Source organism: Phoxinus phoxinus (assembly GCF_949152265.1).
Source record: "Phoxinus phoxinus genome assembly, chromosome: 7".
NCBI lineage: Eukaryota > Metazoa > Chordata > Actinopteri > Cypriniformes > Leuciscidae > Phoxinus > Phoxinus phoxinus.
Window position 1 is genome coordinate 39,539,199 of NC_136882.1, and position 12,034 is coordinate 39,551,232.

Sequence of the window (12,034 nt, forward strand, 5' to 3'; positions counted from 1 at the left end):
CCCCTAAAAGTACAGTTCAGTTCAGACTGTTTTGAAGAACTGCAGCCGCGCTCAATAAAGAATAACTTCTGCTTGAACGTGATCCAAACATCTCCTGGTCTTTGCTTAGAAGAAGGAAAAGTTTCCTACAAATGTCCGTTTGAAATAAACAATATCATCAAACAAAAAGAAGCAAAATGGTGTATGAATTCATTTAAATGTTGTCATTAAGTAAAGGTGAAAGAAATGTGTTTAGCCTCACCACAGGTAACAATAAATATCTTTCTCTTTCTCACACCGTTGATCTGTAGATAATAATGTCCAGCATGTTCAGGTCTGATGTTTATGATGGTCAGAGATCCAGTTTGATTGTTCAGCTTCAGTCTGTCTCTGAATCTCCCATCAAGAACATCATCATATACAGCGAATCTGTCGGCCCGTTTATTGATTTCAGCGATTAAAGTGTCTTCATACCTCCACTGAATCACATCATCATCCTTTATTTCAGTGAGATCAGAGTTTAGAGAGAGTGAATCTCCATCCATCATACGCTTCAATTCATATTTATCTCCAAACACACCTGAAGATCAGAGTTTCACAGATTAAAGTTTTAAAATCACTTGATGTTGGTTTGATGAAGCTTCACTGAAATACTTTTAATCATTTAAATGTGATATTAATAATATTCTGCAGAAATACAAAGACAAAAGATGATTAATTAAAAAAGAAATAGACAAAAACTAAATAAAGACACTTTTACTTTAATGTTGTAACTAGTTCTAGGTTAAATTTACTAAACTTATGCTGTGGGTTTTTTCTGTACCTTTATTCGATTTCGTAAACGTTATTGAGGATCAACTAACATTTATGAAATCAAATAAAGACACAGAAAATAACCATATCCATATATCTTTAGATGTTAGTAAATGTTAGTGCTGTCCTGTAACAGTGAATGTTAATCCTCTCTGACTAATTTAATCAGTCATTATTACATGGATCCAGAAGAGAAACAACATAAGCCATAAAACCAGATTTAAAACTCACCATCCAGACGCCAGAAACACAGACAGAAGAAAACAGTGCGAAACATCTTCAGCGCTTTCAGTCACAAATATGAAAAGATAAACTCTTCAAAACTGCTTCAGTGATTGACAGATGAGCTGATGTGAAGCTGCTCTGTAGTAAAATGCAGTGAAACATCTGAACTAACTGCACATCTTTAAGTGTTAATGCATGTGCGTGACCATCTAGCTCTTTATTAGCTCATTATTTCATGCTCTGACGCCCGTCTCACACACACTCGGTTTGCGGCGCGTTTGCACGCTATGCTTTCATATATGCTGCGTTTGCAGTGCGCAACTGGTCCGCGGCTGTACCACAAACACATTTAGTCATTACTCATGTGTATTCAGATCTTATCAGCAACTTTTATTACACATATAGGGCCTACACTCTTTAATAGACGTATTCACGTTTAAACACAATTTAAACAACGTATTATGCAATGCTTATATAGATTATGTTAGGGCTGTAGTACTCTCGTCTCGGACTCGCTGGTATTCGGACTTGTCTCGGTCACCGGTCTTGCCAAATATGGCTTTTGGTCTCGACCGAGTCCAGATGTCTTTATTATGTTCCCAGTAACGTATTATATTGTAGTGCCCATCATTGACAAGTAGCCTACGACCTGCGCGTGTGTTTTATTTTCTACTATTTGCTACTGCAATACCGGCGAATAACAGATCCGTCTATTCACTGCCGATCATAATATCAAATTGCTATATGGACTTGTGACTGTGAATATTAAAGTCTGCTATCAAAGTCTGATTGCTCAGCGGGTCTCTGCAAATGAGAGCCGCAGGTTCATGTACTACACACACTCAAGTACACGTTCATCTCCAGCATTTCATCGTCAGATACACTCAGAAACCCGTCAAAATCAAAGTTCGGTTTAACGTGAAGAAATTATCACAGATATATTTTACTGGAGTGAAGTATTCTACTAGTACCTAGCAGTGGTAGGTAACACTTTATTTTACGGTGTCCGTGATACAGAGTATTTACATAATTAAGTACTTAGTAGTAGATGTTGTAATAACATGTACTTAACATGTAATTAAGTTATGGAACAGCCTGTACTTACACATTGTAATTACACACATGTAATAGACAGCTACTGTTACACAAGCCGGGTCAGTTACATATGTGTTACCGACTTGGTACAATGTACTTAGTACTACACAATGTAACAAAAAGTACTTAAATATGTTACTAAGGTGTGAAAAAGCCTGCAGGGGTAACATGGGCTTTTACGCCTATGTAATGGTAAAAAGTCTGTTACACAGCTGTTAGTGTAACCGGGAGATCCAGATCTGTACTTTAGTTTGGATTAACTCACTAGTTCACAGCATAAATGCATGTAGTAGTTTCCTAATTACATAATATTACACAGGGATAAGCTACGTAAAATAAAGTGTATCAAGACTGTACTTTTAATGAAAAGACTGTACTTTTACTTTTACTTAGTACTACTACATTGTGTAGTACTAAGTACTTTCTTATATAATTACATTGAACCAAGTCGGTAACACATATGTAACTGACCCGGCTTGTGTAACAGTAGCTGTCTATTACATGTGTGTAATTACAATGTGTAAGTACAGGCTGTTCCATAACTTAATTTCATGTTAAGTACATGTTATTACAACATCTAAGTACTTAATTATGTAATTACTCTGTATCAAGGACACCGTAAAATAAAGTGTTACCCAGTGGGGATAGTAGTGGGTTGGTGTTTGTGTGTCAGTTCTAACACTGCTATTATGAGCTATCACCAAATGTCATCATTCTGTTTTCTTAGAAGATTATTTGATATCAAGGGGAATATCTATACTTAAAAATCCTGGGTGTTGTGACACTGTTTTTGCTTTTAGATCAACAAATAATTACCCAAAATGTTTGTCTTGATAAAATCATGCATAAGACTTTTTTCCAGCAGGGGTTTAATCTTCAGCTGGCTGGCAGGAGCCGCCACTGGCATGTCATGTGACCTGTTAGTGGCTGGCTGGCTGCTGCCAGTCTGATTCTGGCATGTCATGTGACCTGTTAGTGGCTGGCTAGTTTGTCTGGAAATCTGCCTTTGGCACGTTTCAGAAACCATTGATTTTTGGCCGTTTTTGTGTTTTGTGTTCCTCCCTCTCTAGCTCATTTATCATGCATCTGTTGATATGATTATGTTATTTTGCATGATTGGCGTTTTAGAGAATTTTATCCCAAATAAACCAGTCAAATGGCCGTCATCAGACTGGTTGCTTACCGACGCTTTGCTGGGCGCTCAATCCAGTCAGCCGCGGCTGGTATAAGCAACCAGTCTGATCACGGCCATTTGACTGGTTTAATTGGGATAAAATTCTCTAAAACATCACTCATGCCTAAAGAATAAATGCATGAGATTACATTCATTGTCATGATTCTGCCATCTAGTCCTTGTCTTTCTTTAAGTCTTGAGGCAGGATCATCTCCATGTTTTGTGTGCAAGCATGGCCTTGTGTTTGGGCTGTGTGCTTGTGTTGTCTCGTTACTCAACCCCGCCCCCTTGTTCTCCTCGTTAGTCATTATTGTCATCATTACCTTATCAGTGTCACCTGTCGTCATTATCAGTTTCTCCCTATCTAATCCCCTTGTGTTTGCTGTCCTGTGCCGGTGTTCTGACGGAACATCATACCCAATCGGAATACCTTCGGTTAATGCGCATGCGCAGCAGTGAAATTTGTGGAATTGCGCATGCGTTAAATTTAAACCATAATTTCAGCATACCTAAGATTACAACCGGTAAGTGTTTGTGTATTATATCGCATAATATATACACATTACCTAATTGAAGGGTATGCTATGTTGATAGCCCCTTGTTTAATAAAAATACAGTTTCTACAGGGGTATCAAAACAGCATACCCCTGTAGAAACTCTATTTTTATTAAACCAGGGGCTATCAAAACAGCATACCCTTCACAAACACTGGTATGCTATTCTGACAAAGTATGCTACATCGACAGAACACCGGTTCATTGTCATTCTATGCCATGCTTTGTATGAGACTTACCTGTGAGTACCTTGTCAAGAGTTCTGTCTAGTGAAGTTGTGATTTTGTGTTTGCTGTTTGTTTTTGTGTAGTTTAATGTCATAGTCTTCTGTTTGTTTTTGTGTAGTTTAATGTCATAGTCTCGGTCTTGTCTTGGACTCCACAAAGGTGGTCTTGACTACAGCCATAGATTCTATATTAAGTTGGCCAAGCAAGTGGTAACATATTTAACCACTTCACAAAAATCGCAAACATTTTAAATTAAAACTTAAAATTGACAAAAATAGCACTGTGAAAAATAGTATTAGGCTATTTATGGTGAGATTGGGCTACTACATTTTATCTAATTAAATGCAATTACTACATTTTCATGTCAATCTGTTCTCATTTTGACCACGAACCATGCTTTAATTCAGTGCGTCAGCAGAAATGGCCTCATAAACGATCTCTGCACTGCTGTATAACATGGGGACGGAAAAAATACGCACTGCAAACGGAGTAGCATATGTGTGAAACCCACATCAGTTTGAGCTCCAGCACCTCAACTTCCTCTAGATCAATGATATCATTTTCAACAGCAATAAACATGTGTGAAAAGTGTCTTAAAGCAACAGTTTTCTTACTTTGACAAGAAAGCATCAACCAAAGTCATTGCACATGCAAGCATTGCTTCAAGAACTGAGTGGACGAGTCGTTCTCATGTGTAATGTTACTGTATGGGAGCATCCGCACAGAGAGTGAATTAAGGGAAGACACACTGGTTGCTTTATTGAATATTAATCATACGCTCACATTGCCAGTGAGTTAACAGTGACTGGACAGTTAGTCTTGAGTGGGACACGCGTTGTGTTTCTACAGTCTCTCTGTGCTAAAGCTTTAAATTTAACTCATGAAGGGCATTTAGGCATGATCGACACCAAACCGAATCTCCAGTCCTTGTCCAGCTTTATATGTGGCGCACTGCTGGAATTTGGTCAAATATACACTAAATATACAATAAATGTCATAAACATGGACAGACTCTTGAACCTCAGACTGAGAAAACTTTTTGATAAAGACAAATACATATGGCAAATGGACAGCCGTAGTAATGTGAGATATGTGTGTCTTATAAAGCAATATTAATAATAATAATAAAGCCTCACAAATATTAGCTAAGCAGAACAGCGTATCCAGATCTGATCGTAATATCTGACTGTTTCCAGCAAGTGGTCATGATGGGACTGTCCATTGAGAAGAGCCGTAACAAATTAGCTCAAAGGGGAAATATTAAAAATAAATCATAACTTGTTATGAATAATTATGAATATTTGGATCAGTTATTTGGATTAATTGGATGTATATTACTATTACAATCAAATAATCAGTTTGCCCAGCGAACACTTTCGATTACTCACTGATTGTAAGAAAAGGGAATTTTTCATGGACACAGAAAAATAATTATTTCTTGGCATGTACAGCGCTTAGAGCGTCACAAGATCAGAAATCATACAATTGACTTTGTTGCAAGCAGAGAATCAGAACAAAATACGTATTATTGTGCACAAGTTTTAACTAAATCACAAACACAACTAATCTAAACACACACACACACACACACACACACACACACACACACACACACACACACACACACACTCACACACTCATACATGGGCTACACGAGTGAAATGGTAAGTGACAGAATGAAACCAGAAATGGAACAGGGAATGAAACTATGAACCATCAGCTTTCTTCTTTCAAAGCACATCATTAAGAGGCGTCTACCGCTTATTATTAAACCAATGTTTCAATTGTGCGTTACTTGCATCTCCTTTACAGTGGAATCGGTGTGTGACATCTTTGAAGAAGATCTCAGTGGTTTCGTGAGTCGATGGCTGGAGTTGTGATTGACTTCTTCTGCATTGAATGAAGAAATTGTGGCAAACTCCCGATGTTGTGCTTGACTCTGTGGTTGAGAGAGTCTCTCCTGAATGAGCACACGGCTGGTTGTGAGGAAGGCCTGCTGTGTAGATGCTCTATAAAGCCTGAGAAAAGTCCCTCCTCTCAGGGTTGGCTTGACCAATAAGCAAGGTGGAATCTCCAAGCGGGAAAATTCCTCTGATGGGAGGATTCATGACTTTGTCTCTAGTGTGGTTATACACGGGTCTTGCCGTTTGTGTGCATTTATGCTCAGATTAATATTGTAACAGTTCCAGAGTGTTTTCGCTGTTAGGCGGACTAAAGCTGTTGTGCAATGATCTTCCTGGTCACCAGGGGGCAACGGCCTCAGGTAAGGGGGTCAGAATACCCATATAAACAAGAACAAGTGATCCAGCTTTAAGCCGTGTGATGGCTCAATTTGGGGATTGCTCACTCTTTTAAATAAAGTGGGGTTTTGAGTTAATAACTTTTATGCCTTCTTCTGGTTACTAATTGAGGAACAGTGGGTTTGCAACGCTCAATATTGGCCGTATATATTTCCTCTAATGTGTTTGTTTGGTGTGCTACCTGCAGTCTATGCGTTCACCACAGACTTTACACCAGCAGCAAATTTTCTTCGGTTGGATTACCTTTGTGGATTATATATATTTTTCTTTTCCAACTTTGCCTTTGAGGACTTTTGTCTGAGTGAGTTTTTTGCTATTATGATATGGTGGTTGTAACTGAACTAAACTTGTGTGCACAGACAATCTGATTGATCATTATTGGATTACAGATTCCTTATATTCATTACACACACATTATCCATATTCCCATATTATCATTTTGTGTTTTTGTGTTCATATTTTATGGACTGAGTTAATATAGAAGTACGTATTGGAGCTGGTTTTGGGTGATTGTATTGTTGCTTTCTGGTGTTGTTGTATTTAATTTCAACTGTTCTTTAATATTAATTTTGAGCTGGTGTTTGGCAATTATATTTGGATGTGCTTCCCCCTTATTTTTTTGTTTCATTCTGTCTTTAATATCGAACGAGTGTTACAATAACACACACACTGCATGCTATGAGGAGGTGATGTACACTAAAGTGTAAGTCGTTAAATGATTAATTAGATCGGAGACACGATATAGGTGGGGTTACATTAACTATACTTCCCTCATAAAGCATGCATGCATACAAGACATGATAATATCAAACACACAATGTCCTGGGATGTTCATTTATAGATCAGTTCATTCCTCTATTATAAGCGTCTCCAAAGGCGTCTCAGAGAATTTGGCAGTACATCAAACCGGCTTCACAACCGCAGACCAAGTGTGCCGACACCAGCCCAGGACCTCCACATACGGTTTAAATCTAAACCCAACTTTAACCAGTGGATGAATGAGGTAAAATTCATGCAAATCTTTCAAATTTGTTAAAAACCAGAAAGTCTTTCAATTGATTTCTCTTTTGGATACGTATACGTTTATTAAAAAAGTCCCTTTTGATTTACTAATCAAAAAATCAATGAAAAACTTTATTGACAAAGGCAAGCAAATCTAAATGACAGATGAACAGCAGTAGTAAAGTGAGATCTGTGTCTTATTTGAGATAAATGTGTCGTGTTTAGTCAGTAAAAGAGCTTCAGTAAGTTCCCAATCAACTATGAATTACAGTACAGTACATTATTAGTAAAGAATCAGTATTTACAACGACAAACACTCACATTTAATGTTAATGAAAATATGTTGCTGTTTGTTCTCATATAATGTTCTAGTGTGGAAATAAGCATACAGTAAATGCCAGCATATAAAGCCATTACAAATAAATGAAGATTAATAAATGGCATAAAATAGTAATATGAGAAGTGACACCATTAGGTTTCTGATGTGTGAATATGTGCTTGATCTCGTTCAGCTCTTCTGGATCTGATGTCATAAACCAGAATGATGACAGTAGCCACGCCCACCAGAGCAGAGAGGACCAATCGGATCACAGCTTCAGTGGGACCACAACAGTGGACAGAGTCTGAGGAATAAAAGCATCAAACTGAGATCAGATCAGTTCATAAACGCTAATATCAGCGCTGACATCAACTAATATCAGCCGTACCTGAACATGTGTGACAGAGTTGAGTGATGTTGAGATGTTGAGTCTAATCAACAATCTTATTTTAAGATTGAGTTGAGTCAGTGTTTATCTGTTGAGTCAGTGTTTATATGATCTATCACCTCAAACTATAAAATTATTGAACAATTAATATGTATATAGTTGGTAAAAACTTTTTTTTTTTTGAAGGACATGAGAAATGATCTCTACTCACCAGAGACAGGATCAGGATCAGGCGGACGAGCTGGAAAACATGAGAGAGAAAAGATAAATACGAACAGATCTAATCAACAATCTTACTTTTGATTATTTTTGGTTGAGTCAGTGTTTATATGATCTATCATCTCAAACTATAAAATGATTCAACCATTAATAAATATGTAAATAATTGGTAAAAAAAACAAGAATATTTGAAGGACAGGAGAAATGATCTCTACTCACCAGAGACAGAAACTCTGAAAGCTTTTAATGAGAAATTTCCTGAAAGCTGAATCGCTCTCGTACGTTTGATCTGTAGTTTATAATCTCCAGCATGTTCAGATGTGATGTTTGTGATGGTCAGAGATCCAGTTTGTTTGTCCAGCTTCAGTCTGTCTCTGAATCTCCCAAGATAATCATCATATACAGTGATTCTGTCGGCCTTTACATTAATTTCAGCGATTAAAATGTTTTCATCTCCAAACATCCACCGAATCCAATAATAATCCTTTATTTCAGTGAGATTAGAGTCTACAGTGAGTGATTCTCCCTCATTCACGGATATTTCAACTGTATCAACAAACAGAAACTGAGTTTGTTGCAGAGATATTGATATTTAAATTTCAAATGATTAATATCATAAAACAAAAACAGAAAAAAGAAAAATGGTGTTTGGATTAAAATTGTATCTGGGTATTAAGACATAAAATGGTAAAACAAGTATTTAACTCACCAAAGACAGCGAGAACGAACTTGTATTTGGCTGAACTATAGGTATTTTCAGCTGTAATTGTGATCCGTCGCTCATAATGTCCAGCATGTTCAGGTTTGATGTTTATGATGGTCAGAGATCCAGTTTGATTGTCCAGCTTCAGTCTGTCTCTGAATCTCCCATCAAGAACATCATCATATACAGCGATTCTGTCGTCCCGTTTATTGATTTCAGATATTAAAATAGTTTCATTTACAAACATCCACCGAATAAAACTATTATTTTTTATTTCAGTGAGACCAGAGTTTAGAGAGAGTGATTCTCCGTCCTTCACCGACACTGACGTCAGTAATCCTGAAACAAAAACACAAACAGTGTTTGTCAGATTAATAATGTGAAATCGTTTAATAATGTTTTACTAAATAATTTAAAATGTCAGTTTGAAATAAACAATATTATAAAATAACATAAAGAAATGGAATGTTGTATGAATTAATTGAAATTTTGTCGTTAAATAAAGGTGAAAGAAATGTGTTTAGCCTCACCATAGTAACCAATACGGATCTCTCTCTTTCTCACACCGTTGATCTGTAGATAATAATATCCAGAATGTTCAGTGATGTTTATGATGGTCAGAGATCCAGTTTGATTGTTCAGCTTCAGTCTGTCTCTGAATCTCCCATCAAGAACATCATCATATACAGCGATTCTGTCGGCCGTTACATTGATTTCAGCGATTAAAGTCTCTCCAAATAATCCAATCTTCCACTGAATCACATCATCATCCTTTATTTCAGTGAGATCAGAGTTTAGAGAGAGTGATTCTCCCTTCATCATAAACTTCCATTCATCTTCATCTCCAAACACACCTGAAGATCAGTTTCACAGATTAAAGCTTTATAATCACTTGATGTTGGTTTGATGAAGCTTCACTGAAATACTTCTAATCATTTAAATGTGATATTAATAATATTCTGCAGAAATAGACAAAAGATGATGAATTAAAAGAGAAATAGATTTACATATGATACAAAAACTAAATAAAAGACACTTTTACTTTAATGTTGTAACAAGTTATAGGCTGAATTTAGTTGCTGTATAATGCATATATCTTTAGTAGATGTTAGTAAATGTTAGTGCTGATGTGAATGTTAATCCTCTCTGACTAATTTAACCCCTTCCTCGGCACCCTCAATTTTGGCAAGTGATGCATTCATGACATAGCCAAACTAAAAAGATTTCTGCTCAGAACTCATTCTGAATAGACACATAACCAACATATATTTAGAAAGCCAACCCTTGAGAGTTTACAGTTCAAGACTCAAAATTCATCAAACTGTTATAAATATTGAGATATATAAGGTCAAACAAAACAAAAACAACAAATATTAAGGATATATTTATTAAATGTATAAAATATTTTTTTAAATGTAGGATATCAACTTATAACCACAACTAAAGTGTAGCTACAAGTGTGGTCATGCTTCATTTTAAATCTGAGGATGATATCACTAAAAGTATGCATTTTATGAAGCCTATTATAAGGTCATATCATGGGAGGCTTTGGAGATGCTTATCAGATATTTTTATTGCCCTATAAATACCCATTTACAGTCTTTGACTAATGTCTGGCGAGGAGAAATGGCCCATTAGTGTAAATCGACAAACATTTAACACTTCTGCCAGTGAGAGACTTAATCTGCCATTATTCTTTTATTCTTATTCTTTTGTTTGAGATCAGCCATAATAGCCTGCATTCCTGTTATTTGCTTGGTCATCTAAATCTCTGCCATCCCACTAATACAAGTAATCCATATATTATCTTCAGTCTACGAACAAAAAAATAACTGTTCTTGAAAATTCTTTAAAAAAAATATTGTATGGAATAACGTTAACGTTAGTCAAGCTCATGTAGCAGGTGCATTTAGCTAATCATGTAGCCTCAAGCTAAATGGCACAATATAATTTATTAATATTACAGTTATACTTAAAGCTCACTTTAAAACACCATCGAGTATTTGAATCATATTCCGGTCGCGGTTTAAAATGGCTTCAAGTCAAAAAAATATTTTAAAATATGTTTTATTTAGCATTTTATACGAAGCTGGGGGCTATCTTTACTAGCATGCATACTGTAACATTCTTTGTTCCTATATAATAACCAAAATCGAACAGAAAGCACACACACAAACCAGATATACTTGAATCCTGAATTTATTAGCTTTTTTTAATCACACGAAGAGATGTTTAGTTGCGTTTGCCTCGTAGCTCAGAATGAGGAAGTAAACAGACAGCGCGTCAGTGAAGAACATAGACAGTATATAAACTGGACACAGCGACCCCATAGGTTTCAACGGAGAGAAATGAAGTCAATTAGAAGCACTCACTTCCTGATCGCAAGGCGAACTGCGCAGACTCAAACTGAGCTTGACGACGTAGATGTGACGTGAGCAACCTGTAGGTCTTCTAGTAGCTGTGCCGAGAGAAATCTGAATCATTCCCTTCCGAATCTCGCAGAGACGGAGAGCGTGAGCATTAGCTGTCCATGAGCTAGCAGCGGGAGCAACTTTATCACTCTCTGTGGGCTTCTCCCTTGACTTTATGCCTCCACGTCCTCCCGATTGCTCGTGAGCTTCTCTGCCTGTCCATACGGTAATTTTTCGACTTGTGCGACAGAGTCGCGCGGGTATGACGCAATCGTTAGCCTATTTTTACAAAAACTGCTTCTACGGGGCCATAACGTAAGATACAAGGTAATGGAGCCTTTTATACATTTTCGTGTTTCTTTAGAAATAAACAATGGACAAACGGTGTCTTTAAACGCCTCAGATGTAAAGTTATTCGCTGTCAAAGTGACGCCAAAATGAATGGGAGTCAATGGAATGCTAACAGCAGGTGGGGGTCCGCTAGCCAATGGCGGCGCCCAGGTCGGCTTCAATGTCTTTCGGAACACTGCCCCCCTGGTGAAGAAGCACAGCCTTTTGGTCACGTTGAACACGTGAGAGATGATTGACAGATTTAGAAACGAATCATATCGCGCTGATGTCATGG